The sequence below is a fragment of the Mastomys coucha genome, unplaced genomic scaffold (assembly GCF_008632895.1).
Source record: "Mastomys coucha isolate ucsf_1 unplaced genomic scaffold, UCSF_Mcou_1 pScaffold22, whole genome shotgun sequence".
NCBI lineage: Eukaryota > Metazoa > Chordata > Mammalia > Rodentia > Muridae > Mastomys > Mastomys coucha.
This window is the reverse complement of record NW_022196905.1, coordinates 174,103,673-174,111,565: the sequence shown is the minus strand read 5'-3', so window position 1 is coordinate 174,111,565 and position 7,893 is coordinate 174,103,673. Positions and strand designations below refer to the sequence as shown.

Here is a 7,893-nt window from a genome sequence, read left to right as displayed (position 1 = left end):
GTGTGTGTGTGTGTGTGTGTGTGTGTATGTGTATGATTACTTGTGTGATGTTCAAGGATCCTCATGGTATGTATGCATACATATATGATATATGTATATATATTTTTTAATTAATTAATTATTTTTTGCTGGGCATTAGTTGAGGGAAGGGCAGCATGGGAAGAGTGACCTAACAAACCAGCCAGGAGAGCACAAAAGTGTGCCCCTAGGCAGGACCTTCGTGGGGAAAGGCAATGGCAGATGGACTTAGAAGGAAAGACACAAATAGACTGAAGGTCAGGGGATGGAAGGAGACAGTCTGTGAAAGCAACCTCAGGACTGAAGTAGAAATAAGATAAAAGTGTTACGAGAGATAAAGATGGAACTTTTAGTGGAACAAAAGGGCCAATTTATCAGGAAGTTCTGACAATGATCTAAAATGTTCCATAAGTTTTGAGAAACGTTTACCATGACTTGTTCCAACCGACCTTTAACTCATTTTCCTTCTCCCTTTCTTTGGCAATGCCTCTTGCCTGTTTGTCCCATCTCTTCCCTGATCCCCGTTTATCTTGATTACTCTTCGGGTGTGTACTTTTCTCTGCTTCCTTCTCTTTCTTATCTATTTATCAATATCTTATATTCTGCTGTGTCTAATGCTGTATCTTTCTTCCCTCCCTCTCTTCCTCTCTCCCTCCTTCCCTTCTTCCCTTTCTCCCCTACCCTGTCTGTCTATCAAGTTCTAGATCTTATATTCTGCTGTGTCTAGAGTGTTAATGAATCAAGCTAGTTAGTTAGTTCTGACTCTAGGCATCATGTCCTGTTGTTTTAGAATTTCCATTCAACCCCTTTCTATAGTTTGGAATATACCCATGAAATTACTGTTGCATGAAAAAGGCACCATTCCATGCTATCACCAGCTACTCTCTGACCCAGGAGGTCTCCATGGCTAGCCCCATGTAGCGACAGACCATTTCACAGTTCTCTTACTGTGGATTCTGCTCACATGCCCAGCCATCTGCCCCCTGTGGTTAGTGGTCACAAATCCCCATAACCAGGTAAAATCAATACTCTAGAGGCTTGTAATTTATCAGTTAGATTTATATCAGTAAATTCTCACCCCATAAAACATCCACACAATGACTTCAGAGCCAGTTGATATTGATATAAATTGCTCTCCTAGATAAGACAAGTTGACCTGTAATTATCCATCCCTTATAAGATATTCGTAGCTACCTGTGGCTATTGATGCCACATGGAATTTGGGTTGTCTTTCTCTTCCTCCACCTTACTTCCTTCTCTCCTGCCTTTCCTATCTCTCTTCTCCCTAAAACTCCCAACCCACCTTCTTTATCCACTGCCCATTGATTGGTCCCTTGAAATCTTTATTCATTAGGGGAAGGTTCTGCCACAAATTACCAACTCCTTTATTGGCATTTATCTATGTATTAAGATTCTCTAGAGTCACAGACCTTATGGAATCCATCTCTCTCTCTCTCCATATATATATATATGGAATTTATTGGAATGATTTACAGGCTGTACTCTATCGAATCCAACAATGGCTGGCTGAGAATGCAAAGTCTAAGAATCTAGTAGTTTCTCAGTCCTATGAGGCTGGGTGTTTCAGCTGATCTTCTGTATAAGCTGAGATCCCAAAGAAGTCTGCTCCCATGCCATTGAAGGAATGAATGTGCTGGCACAGCGAAGGCAAGCAGGCAAAGAATGAGTGGACCCCTTCTGTTTCCATTGTCCTTATATAGGCTTCCAGCAGAAGGTATGGCCTAGATTAAAGTTATGCATGCCTCAAGATCTGGATTAAAGGTGCACATCATCTAGCTTCAAGATCCTGATCAAAATCATGTCATTCCCACCTCAAGATTCAATCAAGAGCCTGTGGCTTTGAACTTCAAGGTCTACATCAAAGGTATATTGTCTTCCTGCTTACAAATGTGCCCTCCACTTCTTGATTGTAGTTCATTATAGACGTAGTCAAGATGACAACTGAGAATAGCCATCAGAGTCTGCTTTCATATTTGTTTTGCTTATTAATCATAGTTACTTTTAAGGTCCTTGTAGTTAACTCTAAGATTGGGACCACCTATTACTTTATTCATAGTGAACATTTCAATCTTTTTTTATTTGTAACAGAATATTTGAGTGGCTACTAGACAGTGTTTATTAGGCTCCAGGTTCCTGGGCTCTCACTCTTCCTCTTGGGTGGATCAATGAATTCAACACAGTGAGTTGTGTTAGTTTATAAGATTCTGTGCTAAATTTGCTACTTAAGACACACATTACATTACTGGCTCATACCTGGAATGTCACATTTTAATCATGAACTGTTATTTGGCTTTAAGGGTGAGTATCCCATTCCATTCTGTTTTATTCCATGGCCTTCAGATCCTATTCTCTCTGTTGGGAGACCCAAATGTACCTTTGTGCCAATTTTCTGATGCTGTAACTAATATCTATGGTTGATCAACTAATAAAAAAGAAAGGATCACTTGGCCCATGATTTGTGTGGGGAGTCCATGATGGGTAGGTGCTATTGCTTTAGGGCTTGTGCAAGATAGACTATCATGGCAGGAGTCTAAGGGGACACAGCTGTTTGGTGAGGAAATAAAGGAGGGAAAAGTCCCTGGTTCCCAACCTCCCCTTTAAGAGGATGCCCCCTGAAAGAACCAATTTCCTTTCATGGCTACAGACTCCTAATGCTTCTACCTCCCAGTGAAACTGTGAGCATATGAACCTTCAGGGAACATTTGAGATTTTAAGCATAACAAAGCTCTACTTCTCAAAACCTTTCTCCTTTTCCTTAGGCTCCTTACACATATTATTTCAGGATTGAACACATATTCTGGGGAAGAAAATGTCTCAGGTGCTTGAAACTTTCCACATCTCTGTGCAAACATCTGCCATCCCCCCCACCCCCTGCGCGCCTCCACAGCTCTAGCTACCACCGCAGCTCGCCTCCAGGTACTCTCCTGAGTTTGCTCTAGACTTTAGCTCCTGTAACTTCGTTAGAACTGTAAGGCAGACAGCAGAGGTAGAAGCCAGTCCCCTTCTCCATTTCTCCTCTTATGTGCAGAAGTATTAGTTCCTTTGGTTCTTGTTGCCTCGGCAGCTCTCCTCCGCTTTCAGAGTGTCGCTCTTTTCTTTGGGGCAGGGCTTTTGTGTGTAGCTCAGGCTGGTCTTGACCTTGTGATCTTCCTGCCTTGGCTGCATGACCCACTCACTAGACCCAGCCTTTGAAAAAGCTGGTTTTGTGTCTTATCTGACTTTTCTGTTCTAGATGGGAGTGCTGATCTTTGGAAAAGTATCCCATACAACAGGGAGGCTAAACCTCTGTACAATGCATAGTTTAAAATACCTTTCTGCGTACTCATCTATGATTCTGAGTTTCAGCTGATTCCAGTATTTGAGAGACAGAATTCCCCCCCCTCAGAACTGTAAATACAGCTTTTCACTGCCTTTCTGATGCTGAGACTTTACTGAGTCTGATTTTTATTTCTTTTTATAGGCTTTAAAAAGGATCAAGGGGTTTAAAGGCTTATTATTTATTCTTTCAGCTAAAAATAAGATATTTCTGAGGCTGTATCTATATGTGCCCCTTTTTGCAAATTTGGAGTTTGTCCTTAGTCTGCATGGAAGGTCTCCTTGGGGCTTTCAGCTTTGCTGTGGCCTCCTCCCTAAATGTATCTTTCTAGTCTCTAGTTCATTCCTTTTTTTTAAAAAAAATTACTATACATTTTTATTTTTACACAAAGTCATATCTAAACAGTTTACACTGACAGTAAAAACTCCTCCAGGTATCCATGACTGGCATAATTTTTTTTTGTCCCACACTGAAAATGTTTCCTTTTACAAATAAGGAATTCCAAGGGTATCCATTACCAGTTGACTAGCTTGCAGGGAATTTATAATTTCTTCCATATTATCACGCCTCAAAACCTACTGTGGCTTAAGTCCTGAAACTATCTTGGTCTTCATAGATCTTTCTGTTATACAAGGAAAGCCTACACAGGAATTCTGCTTCTGCTTACCAAATAATCTCTGTGTCTCTAATAAGTCTCTAATCTTATGCTTAGGAACTGGAAATCTGTAGAGAGGATAAATACGATCAGTGACTTCAGATCTACTCTGCGAATCAAAAGCACACTGCTCTGTCTTTGAAAAGCACGGCTAACCAACAGCACGTTCGTGTGAAAATGCTGGCACTCTTCTCTGCGACTCGGTTGCCAGGCTTCTCTCGGTACATCTGCAAAAGCTCCAGCAGCGTGTCCACGCAGTTCTCAGCATTGTAAATGGCCGAGATCGTCTTCTCATACTTTGCCACATTCAGCAATACTTGGAACAGTGTAGCCAACGACTTCCATACAAGGAACACTCCGATTACAGCTTCGGATCACTGCAAAGATGGTGGAAACAGCTCAGCTTTCAGCTGTTCTGGCGGCAAAGCGGAGACAATCTGGTAACAACCTCCAGGGGCATCAACGCAACGCATCCAGAATGGCCGACAAGTGTTTGCACGTGAGCAGGTGATGAAGCGCGTGCTCAGTTCCTCTGTACAGCTTGTTCTCCTCCTCCATGTTCCTGCTCACAGCTCTAGGCTGCGTCGGACAGCTTTAATTTCTATGCGATCATTTTTCTTCCTCCAAGAATAGCCTCTCCATCATGCCTGAATTCTAGTGGCGCTGCTATTGACCTTTTCCTGTCTTCTGCAAAGGAGAAAGTGGTGTACTGCCTTCTGTATCATAGATGCAGCCCTTTCCTGCTGGCGCCAACATGTTTGAGCTTCACGTTCAGCTTTTAGGATTTTATGTTCAATGAACCTCTTTTGTTGTAATCTTGACTATGGCTGAATTAACATGCTTCTTAGCATTCCTCACGGCCACGTGGAGTCTATAAGCTCGCTAGATTCTCAGAGCACACACATGTGATAGTAGGCAGCGCTGTAAAGTGGAAAAGCCGAGTTTTGGCTTTCTGTTCTGAAACCCTTTTCCTTACTAACCAGCCATGCACCAATGCTTTTTTTTTTTTTTTTGGTTTTTCGAGACAGGGTTTCTCTGTATAACCCTGGCTGTCCTGGAACTCACTCTGTAGACCAGGCTGGCCTCGAACTCAGAAATCTACCTGCCTCTGCCTCCCAAGTGCTGGGATTAAAGGCGTGAGCCACCACCGCCCAGCTTCTAAAACAACCGTAGACTTTTTCAATTTGATATACTTTATCCTTTCCCGCTTCGCAGCCACCATGGCTCATACACGTCTCTGTACGATTCAAACAGCAGCTCTCTGCTGTCGGAAGGACTGCCTTCCCTGACAACCTCTAAAGTGGGCTTGGATCACGCAGGTGGCTCGCTGTCTTTTTAAATTCTCACAAGCTCCTCTTGCGGAGAGTGCAGCTCTCCATTTCCTTTGAATTATAATAGCCGCTGCCCTCATCTTCAAGAACCTTGTTCTCTCTCAGCTTCGCATAGAAGTAACCTTGAATAATTTTAACAGCTTTCAGTAAAATTAGATATCTCTTGCGCACTCTCCAACGCCTATACCGAGCTTGAATCCGGCAGGCAGCTTCCACTTTGGATAAGCATTTCTTAGCTTTACATTTTCTCCATACAGCCTGGAAGCCTCTCTCAGCCTCCATAAGCCTCCTTGCTGTAGAGGCTCTGAAGTGCTTTTGTATAATTACTGCGGCCTCACGTTGCTGCTGACCTTGGCTTGCGGTGCTTAAACCCTGAAAAATGCCTCTGAATAAGAGCTGTTTCTTCCTGACCTGCGATGGGCAGATCTTGCTGGCTCACATTTGCTCTCTCTCTATTTTTGTGGATTACTTTTGCCGCCCACCGAAGCTGCTGGTAGAAAGAACGCTGCCAATGCGTCCACTATGTGCTTTGTATTATGACAGCGGCACTGTGTTTTTCTTCTCTGTTGAGTTTTCCTTTTTGTAGTTTTATAGTTCTGTATGTTTGATAGTGCCGCTGAATTCTAATCGAGGCACGTTTCCAAATGTGAGATCTAACATAAGTTCTGTGCATTCTATCTATCTGTCTGTCTGTCTATCTATCTATCTATCTATCTATCTATCTATCTATCTATCTATTTTTGGTTTTTCGAGACAGGGTTTCTCTGTGTAGCCCTGGCTGTCCTGGAACTCTGTAGATCTCGAACTCAGAAATCCGCCTGCCTCTGCCTCCCAAGTGCTGGGATTAAAGGCGTGCACCACCACTTCCCGGCAAGTTCTGTGCATTCTGAAAGTAGCCTGGATGAGAGCTGCAGCCCTGTGCGTTTCTGGTAACTTCTTTTGTACCACCAATCTTCGATAAGAGGACTGTATTGTAATGGCTGCCTTTCGTAACTGCAAGAAGTGGTGCAATTTATGCTTGGCATAAAGGGTGGCTTGGAATTTCCTCTGCACAAATATAGCAGCTTTTCTGAGAGCAATGAATTGTCTCCTTACTAGTAAAACTCTAAATTTACTCTGAATAAGGAAGGGCTGCAGAAGAGTGCAGAGTCCTCAGATGACTTCTGGTTTTCACCCCCCCCAAAGGCAGCCTGAAGGATCACAGCAGCATGCCTCTGCCTGAGGAAAAGCTGCCTCTGCAGTTCTGCAGCTCTGTGTGCTTCGTATTGCCTTTGGATCATCTAGTTCACTCTTATCTGCCATTTTTTTTTTTGGACATCATTTGTTGGAACCACTCTAGATTTTTGTACTGCATTTTGAAACATTTATCAAACTACTTCATTTCTGTCTATTTTCCCCCTAGCTTAATCTTAATATTTAAAATAATTTTTTGTTTAAATTTTTATATTGTATATTTGTCATCCTTAAAATTACCATAACTTATGCCTCTTTTATTTTTCTTATTAATATGGATCTCTCATTGGATTACCCCCCATTATATTATTTATGATGTAGCTTAAGAAGACTCAAATTCTGATAAGTGTTACAGGCCAATTGAAATTTCTCTTCACTTTACACATCGTTCTCAAAAATTTGTTACCCTTGTACCATTTTAGGTTATTTTTTAAATTAATGTCACATTTAGTAAAGTTTACATTTATTATATTATATTTTATTATTATTATTGTTGTTGTTGTTCATTTGTGTGTGTGTGCATGCACACATGTACCTGCGCTATGGTTTATTCATGGGGGTCAGAGGACAACCTCAGGGGCTAATTCTTTCCTTCCACTCTTTTGGAGACAGGGTCTCTTATGACTATGGGCCTGTGAGCATCTGGGGACCTGTCTTGTCACAGGAACATGGGGATTGCAGACATGTGCCACTGTGCCTGGCTTTATTTGGGCTCTAGGGAACTGAACTCAGGTCCTCATGATGGAAGGCAAGTGCTTTACCCACCAGGTCACCTCCCCGGCTGTTAAGTGGAAATTTTAGTAGATTAACTCTTCACACCTCGCTCACTTTCCATGTTTGAAGTGTTTCTAATCTGATGGTGTTTCTAGGTAAGGCTTTGGGAGATAACGGGGCTTGGTTGAGGTCATGGGGATTGGCTCCCATGATGCATCTGGTATGTTTAAAGGAAGAGGAAGAGACAAGAGCTGTCTCTGTTTGGCAAGTGTCACCCAATTTGCCCAACATGATGGTCCAGTGAGAGGATGCCTATCTGCAAGCAACTGGGAGGATACTAACTGAAAACCTGATCATATTAACACCAAAGTTAGTTACCTTAGCCCTGGAACTGAAAATACTCATTCGTTGTTAAAGGCACCTAAATTCATTTTGTCACAGCAGCAGTCTTTGAATGATAGTCACTGCTGAGTGTGTGGTTCCATCCCCTTTCTTTAAAGGTTCCATGATAGTGGGTCAGTTCTTTCCCATACCATTGTATTTTCAAAGTCCCCTTAAATATTCCTTTTAGAGTAAATACAGAATGATCTTCATTTTTATTTTGG

General features: G+C 42.2%; 1 pseudogene; it reads right to left on the bottom strand.

The window, feature by feature from the left end:
- Positions 1–3,840: 3,840 nt before the first annotated feature.
- LOC116104770 lies at positions 3,841–7,498 on the bottom strand (annotated as a pseudogene).
- Between the last annotated feature and the right edge of the window lie 395 nt (positions 7,499–7,893).